Raw genomic sequence first — 23844 nt, forward strand, 5'->3', positions numbered from 1 at the left:
AAGCTATGGCCTTCACAGAATTGGTTCAGTGAAAGAGATATAACACAAGTAAAGAAATGTTTTCATGAGCCAATCTGTTGGTATTCTCCAACATCTGTCATTAATGACCTGGGGGAGGGGAAGGATTCCTTTTGGGTCTACCTTAGAGTCAGTACAGGAGTCAAAAGTGGACTAGCTTGGGTTTCCGTGGCCAGAAAGGTGTAAAGAGAATATTGCCTCTGTGCAACTCTTTCTCATCCTTAGCACCCAAGCTCAAATTACCACCCACATTCAAATAATACCCAACTAACCCAAGAAAGAGTACAGAGACCAATGGCAAGGCCACACCAGAGACCAATGGCAAGGCCACACCAGAGACCAATGGCAAGGCCACACCAGAGACCAATTGCAAGGCCACACCAGAGACCAATGGCAAGGCCACACCAGAGACCAATGGCAAGGCCACACCAGAGACCAATGGCAAGGCCACACCAACCCGCTCCAGAGGTGCACGTCCAGTCACAAATTCTATGCCCTGGAACACAGCTTTGGCCTCTTTTTTATCTTGTTTCCTTCCATTTATTTATTTTTTACTGTTTTTGAATATATTGATATGTATTCATGGTACACAGTGATGGGTTTCATAAAGACATTTTTATTCAAGTATAGGCTGAACTTCAGCCGTATTTACTCCACTGTACCACCACCTCTCTTCCCTCTTCCTTTTCCCAGATTGTCACACTTGTACTTTCATGTTGTATGTTTGTGTGTTTGTGTGTGTACGTGCTATAAGAAGAAAACAATATTTGTCTGAGTCCAGTTTATTTCACTTTATGTTTCCACTTCTATCCATTTTCCTGAAAAATGACGTTAACCATTGTTTTACTCCTCTTCGCAGCTGAATAAAACTCCTGTGTATGTCTCTTTGTCCATTCATCTTTTGAAAAACACATAGGCTATACTCACAACTTAAATATAATAAATATCACAGCAATAAACATGCATGTGCAGGTGTCTCTGGTATCCACCAACATAGGTTCCTGTGGGTCTTTTCACCTGTGTGGTGTGGACAAGTTCCATGATTCTTCTCAGTTTAGTGTTTTTGAGGATCTTAGATTGATTTCCAGTGTGTCTGAACTAATCCACATTCCCTAATCAACATTCTCTTCAGCGCCATTAAGGGTTCCTTTCCTGTCCCTCACCCTTTCCAGCATCTGTCATCAGCATTTCTTTTAGAAATGTTCTTATTAGTTCATTGAGAATTCTATAGGTCGCAGTCTGGTCACATTTACCCCTTTCCTAGCCCCTCCCAGATCCATATCCCTTCCATACTCACTCAACTTATTGTCTTAATTTTTTAAAAATACATCAAGTCCAATCTGTGCCATTTTTCTCTTGCTAGCTACTGGTGCAATGAGTCTGTCATATCCTGGGCTTTTTTAGTTAGGAGACTAATTTTTTTTATTACTATTTCAATTACACTGTTCATTGTAATCTATTGAAATTGTTTATATTCATTTGATTTAATTTTGTAGATAATATATCTGGAAATATACTTATTTTATCTAGGTTTTTAAACTCTTTTTTTTTCTATATGAGTTTTCAAAGTATAACATAATGGCCTGAATCCCATGGCATTTGTTGTACCCTCTCCCTTTCCATTTCTAATTTTATTACTTTGGGCCTTCTCTCGTTCTTCTGCTTGGTTGACTAATGCTTTGTTGATCTTGTTCACCTTTTAAAGAAGGAAATGTTTCATTGGTTCTGTATATTGTTCTTTCCTGGTTTTGCAGCATTAGGCATTGAACCCAGGGCCTCTTGCATACTAGGCAAAAACTCTCTATGCTTACTTCTCCGGTCCTCATCCTTCACTTAAAAACAGGGACAGTCAAAACATCATTAGTGGATTTCCAGGAAAGCTCAATCAGCTGGTCCTTTAACTCAGTATAGTGTCCCAAGTACACAGTGACATCAACTGGATGTTTGATATGAACACAAATGTGCTAAGTTATTCACATATGCTAAAGTAGTGAATTTATGAATGTGAGAAATTTTGAGTATAGCCTTGTGTCACTTAATATAAATTGTTACCATTATCATCTTCATTGTCTGTATTCCCAACCCTAACCACCCCAGTGTTCCCTGTCATATTCTTTTCCAAGCCTAACATCCCTGTTTTATTAGATGCAAGGCATATTGTAGGATGTAATTATTTAAATCTCTATCTGCCATCACACTATGTCCTGTATGCCAGAGCTCATATTTTGTTACCATGCTTCAAGATCTCAAAGTCGTGCCTAGCATACTAAGCAATCATTAAATCTTAGTCAAACAAGAAACAAACAGTTGTAACAAGATGAGTTTCGAGGTACCCTGTGACAACAATCAGCTTGAGGTCACTTACTATATAGTGCAGCTTGTCCCCTTGACGTTCTATGACTTTGTTGAGGTGTCTAACAATTCCAAGCTCACTCATTAAAGTTATCATGAGTACTGGAAACACACACACACACACACACACACACACACACACACACACACACAGCATTTGGCAGAGTCCTCTACTCAGATTCATGCTGAATATGCACTAGCATCCTGACTCCCTCCCTTTACATCCACTGCTGAAATTCCAGTGTATACAAATGAGAGGAAGTATGCAGTTGTGTTCTTTACCCGTTGAAAAGTGACTCGGTGTGGTTTTTCCCCACAGTCCTCATGGCCACCTTGAACACAGACAAAGGTTTTAATTCTATCAAACAACTGAAGAACAGACTCAAAGTCAAGATCTGACCTTCAGCTAGTACATACCTCTGTATAAGACAGTCTATCAGTCTCTAGTCACTACTTGCTGCATGCTCTGCTCTAAGCTGTGTCCCGTGTGGTAACATGGTCGCTTTCTTCAAGGTATCTATGGGTGGAGGAAAGTGGTAGGCAGCAGAATCCTGAAGCAATTTATTATCACTCTGGAAAGCGTCCAGCAGTTATGCGATGTGTCCACGGCTGTGAGAGTACAGTACCTACTACTTATTTCATAAATTGTGATTTATTGCGATTGATTCTTCCAGCCATTTTTTTCATACCTATCTTAAGGAAGAATGTTTGAAATTAAAATATGATTCAGTACAGGTCATAATTTAAACAACAGCCTAGTTGGGTATGTTTTGAGGAGAGGGCAAGGTTTCTGGCTTTGGTTAACTTTTTGGTCATGCAGGACTCATCTTCATCAAGGGTTCAGGGGGCATTCTGGATGATGACCCTTGTATGTCTCCATCCACTTATACTTAGATTTTAAAAAAGTATGTTTCTGGTACAGCTACCTGCCTGTGTCTTTGGCAGACTCACTCCTGCTTTCTGGTCCCTTTTTACAGTTATCAGTGCCAACTGTGGCTTCTCAAATGTCTCTGTAAGACCCCGACCCTTGGTCAGTGGTACTTATTTTGAGATGCCCTCAAGTGAGACACGGAGACCCAGAACGCAGATCAATGTAGAAGCAAGAGGTTTATTTTCTGGCACGTGGGGGTCAATACTCAATCAGTCCCTTGAGGTGAGTGATGAGAAGGCAACCCCAAATGGCTATTACAAGCAATTTTTATACTTTTTAGGGGCACAGGTTACATTAGCAAGGTACACATACATTTACAACAGTTCAAACTTATCCGCTAAGCATATTGACTTTAAAATCTATTGGCTAGCAAGCATGACATGAATTTGAGCTCTACCTGGGAATTTCGAGAGGGTCAAGTGACTATTAGTCAGTACATACTGAGAATATTTTTACTCAAGAATGTTCCTATGGGTGGAGACTGGAACTTAGCCTAGCCTTGACCCCAGGCAGGAGGGGGAAGCTATAAGGAGGGTATGGGACTGGAAAATCCCTCAGGGTCCCTCATCTCCTGGTCCTTTTATCTCTGACTACAGAGGGCACTTAAGTGATCTTAATTCCACTGTTGGTTCATTTTAGAGATATTTGTTGAGTATCTACTCTGGCCAGTTCCAAATGTTGCACAGATCATACAAAGCAGTCACAGTCATTGCCTGGTGGACCAACCATCAGCTCAAGTGTGAGATGTAGACATTGAAAAACAGAAATGATCTAGGCTGTGAAGAAGGAAGTACAGGGGGTTGGGAGACCATGCACTGTGGCTGTAAGGTGTGAATGTAGGAAAGGCTTCTCACAGGAAGCTGATTCTAAGCTGGAAAGCCTACAGGAACAGGAAGTGTTAACCAGGCCATTGAGGTGGGGCAGGATGACTCAATGTGTGTGTGTGAGTGTAGGTGTGGCATAGTGTCAGGATAGATGTGGGATAAGAGGAAGGTGATTTTAACGAGAGAAACACATTCTTGAATACCAGACTGTGAAGGAACTGAGAGAAACCCAGAATGGATAAGAAGGAAGAAGAATGGCACCAAGAGAAGAAGGGTGTGAGTTTGGGGGGGGAGGCATGTGATAAGCTGCTGTAAGGACTTGGGATATCCTGGGGCTACGGGGAACATATAACATGGTCCCATGAACATTTTTCAAAAGATGTCTTTGAAGAGAAAGCTAAGAGTTGGTTGGAGAAAACCAAGGAGTGTGGAAGGTGGTAGTTGAAAACAGTCATAGAGGTGCTGGTAACATGCTTTGAATAGCTGGCTGCAGGAACAGATGCTGGTGAATGGAATTAAACATTTGCAAGCAGAGATTAGTGGCATGGTGCCTTAGTGGATGTGGTATGGGCAGGGTAGCAATGCCTGAGGGATGACAGGCTGTCTCATCGCTTGCCTCTCATTGGATGACACTGGTGCATGGTGATGGAAGTGCACAAGGGGAGCAGGGGGGAGGAGGAGAAAGTGGGAGCAAGATACAGTCAGCTTCTGTGTGTCTGTGGGTACTGGGTGGAGGCCCTGGAGCAGATGTCCTGATGTCCCTCTTCCTGACTCCTCCTGTCCCAGTTCCTTCTAAACTGGACGAGAATCACGTTCAGGAAACTTTTAGTGAACTAGTGTTGCTTTCTCTAAACTCAGTCTTGTCTCTTATGAACCTTTCTGTAAAGGTCACAGGTTTTCTCCATTATCCCTAACCTGGATTATGGAGATTATAGGTCCTTTCCCTCCCACTTCAAGCCTCCTTCCTCTGGAATTCTACCAGCTTTTCCTACTGGTTAATATATTTGTGCTTGCTACTCATGGCATAGTTGGAGCACACACTACTTGGGGTTGTGGACATTGTCTTCTTTTAGGCATTTTGCCTTACGTATTTATATATTATCTTAGTTGGGTCTCTGTTGCTGTGATAAAGGGTTTATTTCATGTTACACTCAGTCCCTGAGAGATGCCAGGGCAGGAACATGGAGATTGAAACTGAAGCAGAGACCACCACAATGCTGCTTGCTTGCTTGCTCTCCATGGCTTGCTCAGCCTGCTTTCTTATACAACCCAGGACCACCTGTGCAGTGATGGCGCCACCCACAGTTGGCTGAGCTCTCCCACATTAATCATCAAGAAAATGATCAATAGTCTTTCCTAAAGGACAATCTGACGGGGGCATTATTTCAGTTGAGGTTCCCTCTACTCAGACAATTCTACCTTGTGCTAACTGGACAAAAATCAACACACATATTCCACACACTTTATGCACTTGGTCCTTGTCTTATGCTCTATGCATAGTTATTTTGTATGATGAAAGCCTAGACATGTGACAGCACGTTGGTGGAGTATCAAACTCCACTGACAGGTTGGTGGAGTATGGTATCAACTGTATAGCTCTAAATATAGTTGTAGACTGTGGTGGTTTGAATATGCTTGGTCTAGGGAGTGGCACTATTAAAAGGAGTGATCTTGTTGGAGGAAATATATCACTGTGGGAGTGGACTTTGAAAGACCATCTTCCTAGTTGCCTGGAAGCCAGTCTTCTCCCATTTGCCTTTGGAATAAGATGAAGCTCTCAGCTCCTCCAGAGCCTGCATGCTGCCATGTTTCCTGCTTTGATGATAATGGACTAAACCTCTGAACCCAATTAAATGTTGTACTTTATAAGACTTGCTTTGGTCATGGTGTCTCTTCACAATAATGGAAACCCTAACCAAGACACAGACATAATGAAGTAGCCACCCATACCCATACCTGCAGTCATTCATCCATTACAGGATAAGTGATGTGTCATTTACTTGACATACAGTAGCAAAGAGCAATATGTTAATAAAGCTTGAAATGGGTCAAGAACATGTGGAATGCAATGGTTTGTAAAAGCCAATCACATAAGGGTAGAAAAATATTGATACTAATTAGTAAGTTTGTTCTGTACCTTCCAGGCTGTATGCTAAGAACTTTCCTTGGGTGAAGTTATCAAAGCCCCACTGTACCCAGTGGAATGGTACATGGAGCCAGAAAATGAGGTTGGAAGAAGGACTTCTAGTAGAATCAAGATGGAAGTCTAGCCTGTGTTGCTCAAAGGCCCATCCTCTTGAAAACTCAACCATAGGAATGGAGTGGTTTTCAAAATGACTTGGGATCCCTAGTGGTCAAATGTGATCCTCAGGGTATACAACTGGAAGACCAGCCCTTTCTATCTGACAGAACAACCACATGGCATTGGTCTACATATTTGGCTCTGAAGAAAATTTGAACCAAGAATTCTCTACTTAAGAAAGAATTGAACTTCTGCATCCAGAGATTTTAACTGTGTGGGGTGCTGAAGATGTTAAAATTAGTGCCAGCCCTGTTGTGAATGAGCCTTCAGAAGTCTGCCCAAAACAAAGACAGGGCTACAACTCAAGAGAGATAACTTACTTTTGATACACATTATTCTAATATACAACATATTGTACATGTGTATGCTTGCATAAATTTATGTGCAGCACATGCATGCAATGCCCACAGATGCCAGAAGAGAGCACAAGGTCCCCTGCAACTGGAGTTACAGATGGAGTTACCATGACAGTACTGAGAACTGAACCCTGATCCTCCCCAAGAGCAGTTAGTGCTCTTAACAGCTGGACCACCCCTCCAGTCCCCATGAGATATGCCCTGCCCTTTGACAAATTAGAAGTAAGCTAGTTAGTAGAATGTGAGAATGTGTGGTAGGTTGTCACCATTTTATAATGCTTTTGTGGATTTCTTCACAAAGTCTTGCAAGGCTGTGAGAGAAGCAAGGCTGCTCACTGTTAACATTGTTCTTACAGTGTCCATCATATGTCAGTCACTCAGCAGGGCAAAGTGCCTGGCTTTGTACTGCTGTCCTATCTTGCTCAGTGCTCTATCTTCAGTGTCTACTACATCATGATTACTGTCTCAGTTAAGGGTTTGTGTTGCTATGAAGAGGCACCACAACCAAGGCAAACATTTAATTGGGGCTGACTTATAGATCTGGAGGTTTAGTCCATTGTCATGACAGGATGCAGGCAGACAGTGCTAGAGAAGTGAAGGAGAGTTCTACATCTTGATCTGAAGGCAGTCAAAGGGAGGTGCTCTTCTTCAGGCAGCCAGGAGGGGACTCTTTTTTCTGCACTGGGTGGAGCTTGATCATAAGAGCCTTCAAAGCCCACCCACACAGTGACACACTTCCTTCAACAATGCCACACCTATTTTAACAAGGCCACACCTTCTCATAGTACTACTTCACCTGGGCCAAGCATATTCAAACCACCACAGTTACCAAACAAATATATGTTGATTAAATCAAAAGATTGAACTCAGGAAGTGAAAACATTAGGATCTTAGCCCTTTAACACCAAGAACGGATTACAACCCACTCTGCCTTTTTTTTTTTTTTTGAGTTTATTGAATACTCATAAAAAAAACCTCATTAAATAAAAGAATGAGTTTATTGAAAGTCATTAGAACAAGGCCATTGGAAATTGATGGTTTTTGTGTTTGATCTCACTTCATGTTTGGATGGTTGGAATGTTATTCTCTAATATATATATTTAAAAACCCTCATCACACAGCTCTGTAGCCTTCCAAATTTCAGGTTTGAATCTATTCAATATCTTAGATGGACTACCTGTCAGCTATTGCTGGTAATACCAATAGACTCCTTTTATTGTAAACCATGATACAAATATTTTTACTTAACTTCAACCATTTTGGTTCCTCAAGATAATATTTTGTTATGGATTCCTTAGTGGCCACAAATTCTTGACCTGCTTGACTCAGCCTCTTGAGTGCAGGTCAAAAGATATGAGCCACCATATAGGGCCTTTAATACAAATGATAAATTATAACTTGTTTTTTAAGAATATGTTTATGCCGGGCAGTGGTGGCTCATGCCTTTAATCCCAGCACATGGGAGGCAGAGGCAGGCAGATTTCTGAGTTCAAGGCCAGTCTGGTCTACAGAGTGAGTTCCAGGACAGGCAGGGTTATACAGAGAAACCCTCTCTCGAAAACAAAACAAAACAAAACAAAATAAAACAACAAAAGATGCTTATTTCAAGTTTACTATTTAATGTATTTGTAATAGAAGACAAAAGGCTTGTGTTGTACATTAGTTAATGTGGAAATACACCGAATAGATTATTGTTTTCTCTCCACTTGAAAGGTTCTACATTCTGGTAAGCTTCTTAAAGGTTAAGCGGTTGACAGTAGCCATTGAGAGAAGAGAACATTGTGGGCTAGCAGGGGTTGACTAGGGTCTCTGCCCATCCTTGCCACATTTGGCTCTTTCCTCTCACTATGCCTGTCTTACAGTTTCCCTGAATTCTGAATCCAGTATGAGTGTTAGGCCAATAGCTATGGTCTTTAACAGCTGGAGATTGCCTGAAATGCTGTTTTGATCTCTGCTCACACTTCCTCAAGATAAGTAGTGGTTTAAGGAACATCATGTTGCCATGACACTACATTCATGCATGGTGGGGGCCGTGCAGCTGGGATTCAAATTGAGTCAATATCCAGCTGTAAGTGTTCATTTTCTTTTTGTCGTCCTGACTTTTTTTTTCAATTAAAACAAAACAAAAAAATCATGACAAGAAAAACACTGGGACTGCCCCAGGCTGAGTTGCTTTCTGTTTTGCATTGTTTCCCCTCAAAGCTGTGTTTTCCACCTTGGAAGTTAAGTCCCTGTCAGGTCATCTGAAAGCTTCTGCCTGCCTCGGGAGGGCTGGGTAGTACAGCTCTGGGTAACAACGTTAACAGTATCCTGGCTGCAGGAAATGAAGACTCAGGGCCCTAACAGCAACAGCGAAGATAGCCAAACAACCGAAGTCCCACATCTATCATATGCAATCTTTTTGTTACTATATGCAATTGTAAAGAGAGGGTAGCTACCAGCCCCACCCTCAACCCACAAAAGAGGTCTTTGTAGTAAAAGATAGGCTGACAAGAGAAACACAAAAATATGGCTTCACATAAGGTCTGAGTGGCTGGAGAGTTTTCAAAAAGAAATGAAGATACAAAGAAATGGTGAGACTTTTGTGCTGGCTTGTTTGTTTGTTTTTGTTTGTTTTTCTTGAGCTGGAGTTATCTGGGAAGAAGAATCTCAATGAAAAAAAAATCCCATTAGGTGGCCCACAGGTGAATCAATAGTGTACTTTCTTGATTAATGATTGATGTGGGAGAAAACATCCCATGGGGGATAGTGGGGCGTGCCATCCTTGGGTAAGCAGTCCTTGGTTGTATATGAAGCAGGCTGGGATGGGAAAGCCATGGGGCACACTCCAGAAAGGAGCATTTCTTCAGTTCCTGCCTTCAGATTTCTACCTTGAGTTCTGTCCTGACTTCCCTCAGTATTGGAGCATAAAATGTGAACTGTAAGATAAAACCCTTTTCCTCTCCAAGCTTTTCTCCTCTCTCTCTCTCCTCTCTCTCTCTCTCTCTCTCTCTCTCTCTCTCTCTCTCTCTCTCTCTCTCTCTCTCTCTCTCTCTCCTCTTCCCCATGAATCACTAACTGAGAGAGAGAGGAGGCAGCCTGAGCCGGGCATAGGTGTTTGATTTCTTAAAGCCCACTTCCAGTGACACACTTTCTCTAACAAGGCCAGAACTCCTCACTCTTCTAATCATTCTCAAACAGTTCACCAGCTAGGGACTAAGCATGCAAATATAAGAGCCTATGGGGGCCATTCATCACCACAGCTTTACTTCAGACACACAGGGCAGCATAAGCAGAGAATGTTCTGGATTCAGATTCTATTACTTTAGTTGCCGTGTTCAACACCATCGTAATGCATAAAGACAGTCACACAAAGTACTGACCAGAATCATGTGACCCTCCTTGGTTAGCCCATACCTAGGAGTAGCTGCGACACCAAAGAAAAATCTCAAAGAATTCTACCACCTTCTCTCCAAGGGCAAGTCTGTTGTGCATCACAAGTGTGCCCTGCAGTGGTGACATCCCTAAAGAGGCAGGACCACTTGAGGGCAGATACTTCCTCCTTCTGTGTACGAGTGCCCATTACAGAAAAGGAGACTGGTATAAAATTGAGAGAAGTCTCTACAGACCTAAGATTTGAAACCACTGATCAGTTTTCACTAAGAGGTTTTAAAAATCCCATGTATCAGCCAGTCATGACCCACATTTTCTCATGCAGGTAAGACTGATAGTTACATTGCACAAGCGAGCATGTTCGTACGGCACAGACACATCACCCTATGGGCAACTCCCTTCATTCTCACATCTCCACAATTTCTGAGCTGTCCCCTGGGTGTAGGCTGGTCGGCACATTAATGTCTTTGTTTCCACTCTGCATCAGGAGAGTCCTGCTGCTGTGGTCCTGGGAGCAGCTATGGTGCTAGCTTCCTTAAATCTGAAAAAAGTCCTTTTCAGAAAAAAGTCCTGTTTCATGGAACCCTTTGTTTTAAGAGAAGAAAATGCGTGATACCCTTCTCTATTTCCAACACAGAAAGAAATATTTTTTTTCTTTCCTATTAGACACATTTGAGTTTCTGCCTCAATACAGGACTGAGTGTAAGAATCATCTCCCAGGTTTTCTCAAATTCGTTTGCCTTTACTGTTCTTTCATCTTCTTCTACAATGAGGCCAGTCTGAGAATGACTCTTAGAAAGGCAGCCATGTCCTCGTGGTCTCTGGGAGTAAGATTCGACTGATGTGTTGGCTCTTAGTGCTTCGCTGCTGGCATCAACTGCGGATGGATTTTCTTTGGAAGCAGGTTATAGCTAAGAGAGCTGCAGGGTGTCAGGCCTGCGTTGTTTTCCATCGTTAATGAAGCTCTGTCAGAGGGACTGGAGAATGTGTGCTGGGGTTTATAATTCTAGCCGCCTGTGCTGGTCCTGATGCTCAGGAAATAGCACCCAGAGGAGACAAAGGAGACGCACGTGGGCGCAGGCGCCTGTACCCAGCAGAGGAAACACAATGACAACTGCGGCAGGGGCTGTGGGGAGAGAGCAGAGGGCGTGGTGCTAGATGCTAGAAGCTTCTGACTGGGGTACAGTAGGGGTAAGCAAGCTTGCTCTTGTGGAAATAGCAGTAATAAATGCTCAGATGATTTGGGTTTTTTTTTTTACCCTGCCTAGAAATGTAAAAGACCGTTTCTTACCCCAGGTGCCCACCTGCCCTCTAAATCTGCCCAAATTTCCTTCCGTCCCCACATTTGGCATTTAAAACCCTCATGGATAAATCTCTGTGAAGCCATTGGTGTCCTTTGCCTCAGTATTAAAAACAGAGCAACAGCAATGCAAGGCCAGAATTTATCAAGGGCTTGCCACATACAGAATCATGCCATCAGATCATCACGTCGGTTCTCAGCAATCCCATCCTGGGCAGCCCCCGGGGAGGATCATCCTGCTTCAGAAATGTACAAGCTATGTGTGCATGAAGTATGGAATCAGGAAGTGGTAATCCCCAAAACTGCCTCCCTTCAGGACCACACCTTTAACATGAGAAGGGGTGGGGAAGGGAGGAGAGGAGGGAGAGACAGAGACAGAGAGACACAGAGAGAATAACAATGAATATATATGTGTGTTTTTGTTATCTCACTCTCTGAGTACCTGAGTCTGTGTATTTGAATTGGAGCATTAGTAGATCAGTCTGTCTATCTTCCTTTTTCTTTTCCTTTTTCTTTTCTTCTTATGATACCCAGTACCCCATGTTCAAGAATAAATGAAAAATTATATCAGTAGTGAATACATCATTTCTGTGTTTTTCTGATGAAATCTGTGTTGGCCTATGTCAAAGGAATAACCACACTGTACACAACACTGGCTCATTCCTCATTTAGTAACAGCGCAAGCTTTTATCCCAGCAGGTATAGCATTACAAGTGTATTTATTTTATGTAAAAGTGACTCCCAAAGCAGTTATGTTGACAGTTTAAGTATGGCATGGTTTTATAATTATTATATTTTACTATTAGTTATTATTCATGTCCTAGTAAACCTAACTGATAAATTAAACTTTATTATACATAGATATGTATGGGAAAAAGAAACATGATATACATGGGTATAAGTAGGAATTTTGTACTATCTGTGGTCCTGGGCCGCCTCTGCGGTTTTGAGATGTATCTTCCATGAGGGGGCTGCTACTTTAGCTGTGGAATACACTCAGGAAACCCCTCCTCTGAGCCCACTCATGATCCAGAACAGCCTTGGCCAGCTTCTGGAAGCTCTCTTCTCATCTTTCTGCCTCACTTCTTTTTCTACACCATAAAATGGCTGCTGCCCATGATATTGGGAGTGCTGGGCCTAATGAAGTGTGAGCCTACTTACCCCACCAAAGCTCAAAGCTGCTCAGGAGGACCTGGTTTGAAACAGAGACAGAGAAACTTCTGGAAATATCTTTTTTAGGGACATGTATTTTTTTTTTTATCGCCAAGAAAAAAAAGCTTTATGGTTTTTTTTTGCTCAAGACAGTCTGTACATCTGTACACTGTCTCTTTGGCACCAAGTTATGATAAAATTAAAATATAACAATAGGAGTTGATTACCTAACTTGTATCCCTACAAATGACAGTGCCGTAGAAAGGGCTGAGCACAGAGAGCATCTATGGTCTAAAGTAGTTCAGAATTAGCAAAATCGACTTCCTTTGTTCATTGTTCTTAAGCGAGAACATTTTCCACCACTTGATTTGATTAACAAAATGGTTTGTGAAGAGGGAACTGGAAAGATGGCTCAGTGTTTAAGAGCACTGACTGCTGTCCCAAAGGACCCAGGTTTGATTCCCAACAATGACATGGCAACTCCCAGTTATCTGTAACTCAGTTTCCAGGGAATCTGAAGTTAGAATGCCACCTTCTAACTTCCAGGGTCACATGGGGCATAGACATACATACAGACAAAACACTTATGTACATAAAATTTAAAAAGTAAAATGGCCTTTATATTTGGAGGGGGAAATGTTCATTTTCTGTTGAGAAATGACACACAGCATTGACTGAGATCTGGTTGCATTTCCAATGCCTATTCATATGTTTTGGATTTTTAAATTAATACTTACAATCCATTTTCATTTTCTTCCATAATTTTATTGGCCTTTTACCCAAATCTGACATATTAAACCTCCTCAGGAGAAAGGAAAATAAAAGGCTATCCAAACCGTTACTCCTGCCCAAATAATGTAATAACATCACAATAATTTTAAGATAAAACATATAGTCTAGACTAAAATCCCATAAAAGTCTCACTTTTAAGCATAATGATAATTTATCAAATCTTACTAACTACTTGTTCTCATGCCCCCTACTTACATCCAAGTGTGCTCTAGTCTCTTGTTTTACAGATGATCTTTTAATAAATAAAATATTTTTTTTCACCACACACAGTAATGACACTGAAGGTGTTGGGAAGGGTCCTAGGCCGACTCACAGCTCCACTGTTAACTCACACTGAGCCCGGATCCCTTTGAACTCTGCTGGTAAGAGGAGATGTATTGATGACAGAGACATTGGAACTTAATGAGAGGGAGTAGCTCTCTTCAAACTGTCCCCACCTCTGATGTCACCATCACCTTCCTGTCCTGCTTTAGACCCCAAGGACTCCTCTCCACTGTTATTAAACTAATGCCAACCTGCCCTTCTTACAGTCATGGTTATGTCCCTGTCTGGAGAAGGAATCTTGTTTATTTCTCAGAGACAACTGAGCAAGGACAGGATGTCAGTATCTTTCCCTCGTCTGTTTTCAGGCCACATTTTCATTTTTTATTGACAACTCCCTTCATCAGTGTCAAGACCAATTTGAAGCAAAATGGCACTAGCCAACCTAGATTGTTCTCTACCTTGGTCAGAGAAGTTTCATTTTAGCAGTGGACAGCTGTCAGTAGGAGAGATACATGAATGATCAAAGTGCAAGAAGAAGACACTGAGTTCTCAGCCCTAAATGGGGCATCTATATTTAATCCAACACCCTACACCTCTAAGACTCAGGGAACAAGTACAGAAAGAATGAAAACGCTGGCGGATGGGGAGGCGCGCTGTTGTCTGAGTCTATCACCACCATGATTTCACAGCGGCTATGTTAACTAAGATCCAGTCAGCCAAAGACAGTGTTGATGATCTCCAGATCCCTCCCTATACTGAGATGCTGTTGGCAGCGGACAGTGGCTAGGGGTAGGGAGCATCATTCTTTACTGAATGAGTGGACACTGGTAGCTTCATGATGCTTCTGTGGATGGTCACACACCACGCATATGTGTGCAGCACTAGCAAGGCTAAAGGACATACATTGGGAGCAGGGAATTATGGGAGAACGTGGGAGGAGATCAAGTGAGAAAGTTGGGATAGTCAAGATTGTATTTCATTGTGTTCATGTATGAAGTTTTCAGAAAGAAAAAAAATTTTAATTACAAAATGTGTCACCTCACCTCCTTCACCTTGATGTTCATACTCTATTTCCTAGAACACACTTCCTGGCACTTCAAATCCCCCTTCTTTGTCTGGCTCTTTGTTCTGAGAGGCAGGAGAAATGGAAACAGAAGAGCTATAACCACAAGTCTCCGCCCAGCCAGCATTTAACCCTTTGCCAACCCGGCCCTTTATCTTACCAGAACAACAAAGGCTAATCATCAACAGAAGCACTCCTTTTTTTGAGGCTTAGAAGGTTTCCCTACTAAAACCACTACTTAGTGAAACCTTGCTGCTACTAAAAATGTCCCGTGGTATTTTGAGCCACTTGAAGTGCTGTTTAATGTATATTATTTTGGAGTATCCTTAGTGATGAAATGTTCTGGTCCTCTGTGGCCTGTATGCATGCAGCTTTATGCTTCTGAGAAACAAATGAAACTCGGGGCTTTTGTATGGATTTATACCTACCAGGGAACATATTAAATATTTTAAGGCCCCGTTTGATGTCCAGATTACTAGAAAGAAACCAGCCACATGAATAAGTCCTAAGATCAAATACTCTATCAGATATAATTCACTAGCTTTCCCAGAACTGATTTTGTGGACTCTGGCTATGAATTTGTGAGCTGTTTGGTTTTTGGGCAAATAGATTAGTAGTGGACTTATATTTTGGATAGAAATTATGTGTTCTGTGGTGTTTCATGGTTTGTTATAAAGTACACTTCACTTTTTTCACCTTAGATATTATACCAATACTGCTTTGAAACCTCTCTCTCTCTCTCTCTCTCTCCTTCTCTCTCTCTCTCTCTTTGTGTGTGTGTGTGTGTGTGTGTGTGTATGTGTGTGTGTAGAGTGTATGTGTGTGTATAGAGTGTATGTGTGTGTTTTGAATTTGGTCTGTGTGTATAATTTTTGGCATTTTAGGTTGAAATCAGTTTGATTGCATTCAATACAATATCCTGTTACTTAGAAAATATTAAAGACTGTTTGACTGACATTAGCCATATGGCACCAAAATGGCTCTTTATTATTAACTTAGACATTCATGAAGTGGATGCATGAAGTAGGAGGAAATGAAGTCAAGATTTTTTAAGGGCCAAGAAGAAACATATTAAATGCCAAATAATAGAGAAAACAACTGTTTTGAGACTCGAATATTCCCGGTCAAGTTTGCTAACTCGGGTTCCTGCGCTCAGCACCCCGCCTCCCATCATGAGTGACATAGCCAGTGGTGTTCTGTTAAATTCACCACATGTGCCTGGCCTGATGGGATTAAAGGAAGATCTTAGATGTGGTAAGAGGCCTCACATAGTTGATCTCACAGTGAATGCGGCTTAAAACATCTTTTGTTGATTAGACATTAAAGGGTTAATATTTTGTGAAATGATGTAGAAATTGCTGTGAGTCTCACAGAGGAATCACCGAGTAAGATCTCCTCCCCCCTCTACACACACACACACACACACACACACACACACACAGCCCAGTGCACACTCAAACGAAACCAGGGATGTGGGAACTGCGATGTTCGTTATTTGGCTCTCATTTTAATTACAAGGTATTTTGTCACAGTGCGAAATGATACTCAGCAGCACCTTTCAAATAGGGCTTTAGCCCCACCCTGCTCCTTGCTTCCACAAAACTGTCCGGACAGCACCTTTTGGACATGCACACACCTGTAGAGCCACAGCTGTAACTATTCATGAGGCTAAAAGTGTCAGGAGTCCCTTCCCTGGCCTCTCTCAGAGCAGCCCCTGCAGATGAAGTAGCAGAAGCCCCTGACCCATGTCTAGGGCACAGTCACTGAGCCACATATCTGCTTCAGCACCTGTCACAGAGCCCTCATACTCAGGGGCACGTCCTTCCCTTGCTTCTAACATACCCCATAAACGAGAATGACACTGCTTGCTTCTTCTGTCTGCATGCCGTGGCTTTCTTCCTCCTGATCATTTGAGAGGTGGTGGAATACACTGCCACAGATGAGGAAAGATGACTCATAGTGGCCCCTTGGAGCCTTGTGTCAACTAAGTTATGTCGGTTAGTTTTCTGTCACTATAACAAATACCAAAGACATTCAACTTATAAAGAAGAAAGGTTACTCTGGGCTCAGGATTTTTAAAGTACCTTTTATAGATTTATATATTTTATATGGATAGGTGTTTGCCTGCATATATGTATGTGTATTGCATGCATGCAGCACCTCTGCAGATCAGAAGAGGCCCCTGAAACAGGAGATACAGATGACTGTATGCCACCATATGGGCTACCTGAGAACTGAACCTGGGTCCTCTGGAAAAGCAGACAGTGCTCTTCTCCACTGAGCCATTGCTTCAGCCTACTGCTCGTGATTTTAAAGCAGCGGTTCATTTATTTATTTATTTATTTATTTATTTATTTATTTATTTATTTTTATTAGTTATTTTCTTTATTTACATGTCATATGGTTTCTCCTTTCCCAGTTTCCCCTCCAAACAAACAAACAAACAAACACAACAAGAACAAACCCCTGTTGCTTCCCCCCGCCCCATGCTTGCCACCCTACCCTCTCCCACTTATTGACCCTGGCATTCTCCTACACTGGGGCACAGAATCTTCACGGGGCCAAGGGCCTCTCCTCCCATTGATGATTGACTTTAGAGCAGTGATTCTTAACCTGGGGATTGCAATGTCTTTGGGGGGGGAAGGGGTCAAATGACTCTTTCACAAAGGTCACATGTCAAATATCCTGCATATCACATGAACATGGCTATTTAAAACAGCAGCAAAATTAAGAGTTATGAAGTAGCAATGAAATAATTGTATGGTTGGGGGTCATCACAACACAAGGAACTGTATTAGAGGGTCGCAGCATCAGGAAAGGTGAGAACCACTGTTTTAAAGTTTTTCCTGGTGGTGTGCTAGCCTCCTTGTTTGGGGTCTGTGGCAGCTAGAGTGCATCGTGAAGCAAAACCACATTCTTCAGAGAGTGGCAAGCAAGTGAGAGAGGAGGTCTTAAAGGGAGTGACTTTATCTCAAAAAGTTAACTTCCTCTGTATCCTCCATCCACACCCAGGGGAGGAGGGGTCCCTCATGGCGAAGCACAGCTTTTATCCTTTGCTTTACCATATGGCAAAAACCCAATGTGGCAATCACCTTGGTCTCCCTTACCTGTTTCCAAGCTCTATCTCCAGATCTCTCTGGGGAAAGGGGGTGGACACCTGGCCTGGGAATCTGGATGCCAGGGTGGAGGAGGCTGGGTCCAGAGGCTGCAGCACAACACAGAGGAGGGTAGAAGATTCACTTGTCCCCCAGTCTTCTATACGTCTGTCCCTGTGCCTCTGCGTTCTCCTCTCTGCTGTCTTGTCTGCTCAGTCTTTCCTGCTTAGGCCTCGTCTGTTCTGTTATCTCTCTGTTTTGATCGTATCATGGACCAAGTGTACTTTTATAACCAGCTATTTATAAAATTATACCCCATGTTCTTAACTTTGTAAACAATAAAGTACATGCCCTCCTTGTTTCTCACATTTTTTTTTTAATGTCAGCCTTTATTTTGCTGAACATAACTTTCTGAGACCCAACAGTTCTTATCAAAGAAAATGTTCCCGGTGTCTAATATAGTTACCTGGGCTTGTATTCCAGTGATGAATACATAGATTTTTATTTCCATGTTCTTCAATGAGGGTAGAGACAGTTTTGTTTGAGGCTGCGGGCACTGATATTGAGGGGAGAGGATGGAGAAACTGGGGAACATGCTTTGGTGACTGTCCCCTCCACACCCAACAAAGATTAATCCAGTTCCAAATACCAACAGCAGAAGCCGGAGAACCTTGTCCTAAAGTAGGGTGAACCTGCCTGGGGCTGCGTCACAGAACCGGAGAAAAAGTTTCCATGTTTATTTCGGGGAAGCTGAATCTTCTTTAAGCTACAAGAGTTGGCTCTGGCCTCTGAGCTCATCTCCATGGCTGGGCTATCTCTGCCCTGTGTATTCAGTGATCCTCTCCTTTCTTACATTGCTTCACAACATTTTAATTCTGGTGACATATTTTCCCCAATGTATTGCATGATAATTAATAAAGAAGAAAACCAGAGATGCATTTGACTCTACTCATTACTGAATAGGTGTGATTTTAGAGAGAGCTGAAATCATTTTTTTTAATATATTTTACTTGTATTTCTAATCAACACCTACCGCACATTCTCAGAAATATAATTATACAATTTTCTAGCTGTCTGTTCTATGAGAATTTGATAATGAAGTTTGCTAGTGTGCCCATTTTCCCAAGCTGTCAATACTTCTAAGGTAAATTTAATTTGCCAACAGCTTATAATACAGAGCAACAAGCACATCTTCATTTATATATTTCATTTTTTTGCAAAATGTATTATTCCTTTAAAGGGTCGTTCTATGTCACCAATGTCACAGGGGCCAGGGTAGAGGGATGCTGAGCTGTGAGGACCCACTGTAGTGAGTGGAGGGCAGTGTTGTGCTTACCATGTCAAAGAGAAAGCTCAGAAGTTAAAAAAACACCAACTGCTTTTCCAGAGGAGCTGGGCTCATCTCCCAGCATTCCCGTCTCTCCCTCTTTTTTCCAGGGAACCTAATGCCCTTCTCTGGCCTCTGGGGGCATCAGACACACGATGGTGCACAGACACTTGCAGGTGAAACGCCCACACGCATAATATAAAAATTTAAAGAACAATGTGCTCAGGTTCATCCGACATTCTCTTGGCGATTTGCATATTCATCACTGCACCGCATGTTAAGTAGGCATATGCTAAGCAGTGCTGAGAAATTCAGTTAGTGGTCCCTCTGCACAGCTGAATTAAACTTTGGTCGGCCCCTCCTGCTTGTTCATGGAGTTTTCCAGCGCCTGCCGTCAGCATCAGCTTGACAGTCTCCCCTGGAGAGTACCGTGTGGCCTGCTTTGTTTCCTCTCTCCTGCTTTCCTTATTTTCCTTTCTTCTTCTCAACTATCCCGCTCACACACACTTATACTAAAACACCTTTCAGCTGCCTCTCTTAGGATCCTGGGTCTTAGGAACAATAGTTAAAAAAGAGAGAGAGAGAGTAATAATCAGATAAAACCAGTACCTTTTGTTCTCATAATCATTTTGATATTCAGAGTTAAAATTCCCACTGTTATTTTAGGAAAGGGAGGGTACAACTAGCATTGAGGGATACAGTCCCTGTCCTTCCCACTCCCCTGTAACCAGATCATCGTTTTCTGCCTATAATTTAAGGAATTAAAAGAACATAGCCTAAGCCTGAGAACATGAAATTGGGCCTGGGGAAACGGTTTAGTGGGTAGGAGCATTTGTTGACTGAGCGTGAGGACCCGAATTTGAATCTCTAATACCCATGTAAAAGCCAGGCAGGGATACATGTGCTGTGATCCCAGCACTGAGCAAGTGGGCCCCAGAAGTTCACTGGACATGGAGCCTTGCCAAAATACCAGTTCCAGGTTTGATGAAAGATCTTGTCTCAGTGGAATGAAGTAGAAATGATCTTCTCCTCTGGCCCCTGCCAATACACATACATGTGTTTCTCTCTCTCTCTCTCTCTCTCTCTCTCTCTCTCTCTCTCTCTCTCTCTCTCTCTTTCTCTCCTCTCTCTTTCTCTCTCTCTCTGAGTGTGTGTGTTTAGTTGTTTTTAAACAAAATTAAATACTCAAAGGGTAGTCTTCAGCATTCAAACAAAATATCACTAAATGCCATAGCAGCCTTGGGCCTTCTTGTTGAGAACATGAGTAACCTAGGTGGAGGAAGTCTCAGAGATTAACAGAGCATGCTGGTCTTGCAGCAGACCCAGGTCAGTTCCCACCACCCACATCAGGTAACTCCAGCTTCAGAGCTATCCAGTGTCCCCTCCATGAACACCTGCATTCAATACATACACATAATTTAAAATAATACAAACAAAGCTTTAAAAAAGAAAATATGAGTGATCATAGACAATTTTGTTTTAATTTTTAAAATTAACACATAGTGTGCCTCTTCATTGGGTACAGTATCATAATTTGTGTAAAGTGCATTTTAGTCAAATGGGGTGATTAGAATTCCAAGCTCTTGTCTTTCCTTTCCTTGGAGCCTTCAAATTCCTCTCTTCTGGTTCAGTTCTGATTATTTGTGGACACAATCTATGTAGTATATGGAATGTCTCCTGCTCATGTTTGCTCTTTCTCCAAAGAGCAAGGCTTCCAGATGTTTCTTTATACACTTACCCGAAAGATGTAAGTAAATTTCTTCCCAAGGATATGTAACAATGAGAAACATACCTCATTGGTCTCCCACAGGCTTTCCTGAAAGACATGGCTGTGACCAGTTTAGTGGGCCTTGACGAGAATTCATATTGCAGCCCAATTTTCCAGGATAAGAGATTTATAGGTATTTCATAGTTCCACGAGCTCATCTAGTAGGTGTAATTGGGACGTACTTAGGCTTTCATAGACTTACTTGTGAGTTCAAAGTAGGCCTTTGTGAACAATGATAAAGGAGACCCATGAAAAATCTAAAGAGAGGCCTAATCAGTAGCACATGCTCACACTCACACACATCCTGTGTTCTAGTCTAGGTATTTATTGGTTTCACATAGACTTGAAGACCTCTTCCATACAGATATTTCCTGTGACTGTTATGAGTGTGTGGCCCCTCAATTCCAAGTGAAAGTTTCTTGTTATAAACACAAAAGTTAACACGGAAATGAAACTATGTGAGAAACACTGATCTGATGCTTTAAGAACATGCTGGTTACCCACAATGCATCTAGTTGTACCTTCCAGGATTCGATGTGTAATTTCCTATGGTATTTACTGAGTCAAGCTCACAACTATTCTCACTTTTTTGTTGTTGTTTTTTCTTTTGTTGTTGTTTTGTTTTGTTTTGTTTTTTTGTAAGTGGATGGGTTAGGTTTCTGGAGACTCCAACATTTCCTTATCATCACCACCAATAAAATCCTTGCAGCTGATGACAGAAGTTGATTGACGTACTGCATTGTCAGATCACCTGTTTCTTATTCCATCCATTATTGAATCAATGACTTTTGATGAGGAAAGAATTATGGACTGTGGTCCATCCAAGTGTCACTCTGCATATTGGTAGGGACATCCTTCAGTCTCACTGAGCTAGTGAAATGCCATCCTTTGCTGGCACAACCTATCTGGAGCCACATCCCACATCCTCTTCGCTTACTAGAATTATTAGATCAAGACACTTTTCATTTCTCATCACATGATGACCATCCCCTGGTTGCTTTCCTGTCAGGTCTTACACCTCAGTCTATCCTTCAAACTACTGCCAACTGTTTTCTCTAATATGTAATTCTGTTAGCATTATTCTTATTTTAAAAAAAATTGATAGATTCCCTCATCTGCTCTAAAGAGTTCCAAAGACCCTACACCTTCTGGCTCTTACCTGCCTCCATCTCCTCCTGATTGGGTAAAGCTCTATACTGGGCTGCCATCTCCCCTTCCTTCTCTTGACTATGCTGTTCTACATCCTGACATGCTTTTACTTTTCTTAGTTTATCAGGACTTAATCTGTGTTGCTCAGCTTTCCACTGCTATGCCTGAGAAAAGTCAACTCAAGGATGGAAGGTTTATTTGGCTCATGTTTCAGTCCATGGTTATTTGGCTTTGTCATTTCTGATTTGTAGTGATGAAGATTATCAGTGTGGGTATGTAATAGAGCAAAGCATCTCATCTCAAAGTGACCAGAAAAGAGAGAGAGAGAGAGAGAGAGAGAGAGAGAGAGAGAGAGAGAGAGAGAGAGAGAGAGAGAGAGAGAGAGAGGAGAGAGAGAGAGAGAGAGAGAGAGACCAGGGGAACATATACCTAAAAGCATGCTTTAATGACACACCTCTTAGTAAGCAACTTCTATTTATGCCCTCTTCCTCAAGTTTCCATAGCTCCCCATAAGCCATCAAGACCTGCATCTGTCAGTAATTAACCAGTCTGTGATGTCATTAGTGACTCCATCATTCAATCACCTCCCAGAGGCTGCACTTCAGTACACTTCCACAGTGGGCACCAAGCCTTCACTATCCAGCATTTGTAAGACATTTCAGATCCAGATAAAAACATAGGGTTTGAGTTTGGCCTGTTACTGTAGCCTGCTCTATTGGCCTCCCCTGACTCACCTACACTCAGGTGAGTGTGGTGTTTCTAGTTTCAGCTTCCAGAGGGACCTCCATATACCTCTTGTCTTCTTTCCCAGCACACCAACCACAGTGCTGAAATGATCCAAGAACGCATTCGTTCTTCCCATACATCTAAAAGTGCACCTAAAGTAAGGACCATATCCTCTCCATCTTAATGTGCTGATGCTGAGAACATGGGAGATGGAGAGAGAAACATTCTGTAGAGCCTTGTCAGATTTCTCAACAGCAGCATCCATCTCGCTCTTTTTACTTTCAATGAAAACAGGTCATCAGCAATTGTCTTTGTTCTACTTAACCAAGTTGTAACAGCATGTTTTAAAGGTTTCACCTGCTCTGTTACTACTGTGTACAGTCTAATCAAAATTTCTGAAATCTGTGTGTTCTGGGTGCACATTTTGTCTACTTTGTTTTGAAATAAATATTTTAAACATGCTTTCCCCTGGTTGGTGTGGGTGTGTTTATGAACTTGATATTTTATCTGAAGTCAAGGAAAATCACTCACCTTAAAGTTTTCTAAGGAAGTTTGGGGGCACAGAGCAAATTTTGTTGATAAGAATTTTATGTTTATACCAATTAGAAAAAAGAATTCATAGGGACATCAGTGTGGTACTTGTAGACTTTTTTTAAACTATGTACTTGTGAGAGCAGACACATCCTTTTATTTTTCCCATTAAAATTGATTACTTTTGCTAAGTAATGATAATTATGAAAGTGAGTCTACCTTTAAGTTTATTTACTATGGGCAGTTCCTGGTGGGTTTTTGTTTGTTTGCTTGCTTCCTTTGGGTTTTGAATTTGGTATATATACTGAACAATAAAGATCACTGGAACTTATGCTTTCACATGAATTGATCCTTTGTTTATGTCTAAAATCTTGTCATAAAGTAACACATGGTTTTCCATAGACCAAAAGAACAAGGGCCTGACTAGGCAGCTTATTATCATTTAAAGAAGACAAATGCCGGGTGGTGGTGGCACACGCCTTTAATCCCAGCACTTGGGAGGCAGAGGCAGGTGGATTTCTG

The 23844-nt window shown here is 41.9% G+C and overlaps 1 protein-coding gene across 6 annotated transcripts in view; it reads left to right on the plus strand.

Annotated features, from left to right (window-relative positions):
- Dclk1 (doublecortin like kinase 1) overlaps positions 1-23844 on the plus strand; it is a 299253-nt gene that overhangs the window by 165002 nt on the left and 110407 nt on the right. The gene's annotated exons all lie outside the window — the stretch shown is intronic.

Source organism: Mastomys coucha, unplaced genomic scaffold (assembly GCF_008632895.1).
Source record: "Mastomys coucha isolate ucsf_1 unplaced genomic scaffold, UCSF_Mcou_1 pScaffold16, whole genome shotgun sequence".
NCBI lineage: Eukaryota > Metazoa > Chordata > Mammalia > Rodentia > Muridae > Mastomys > Mastomys coucha.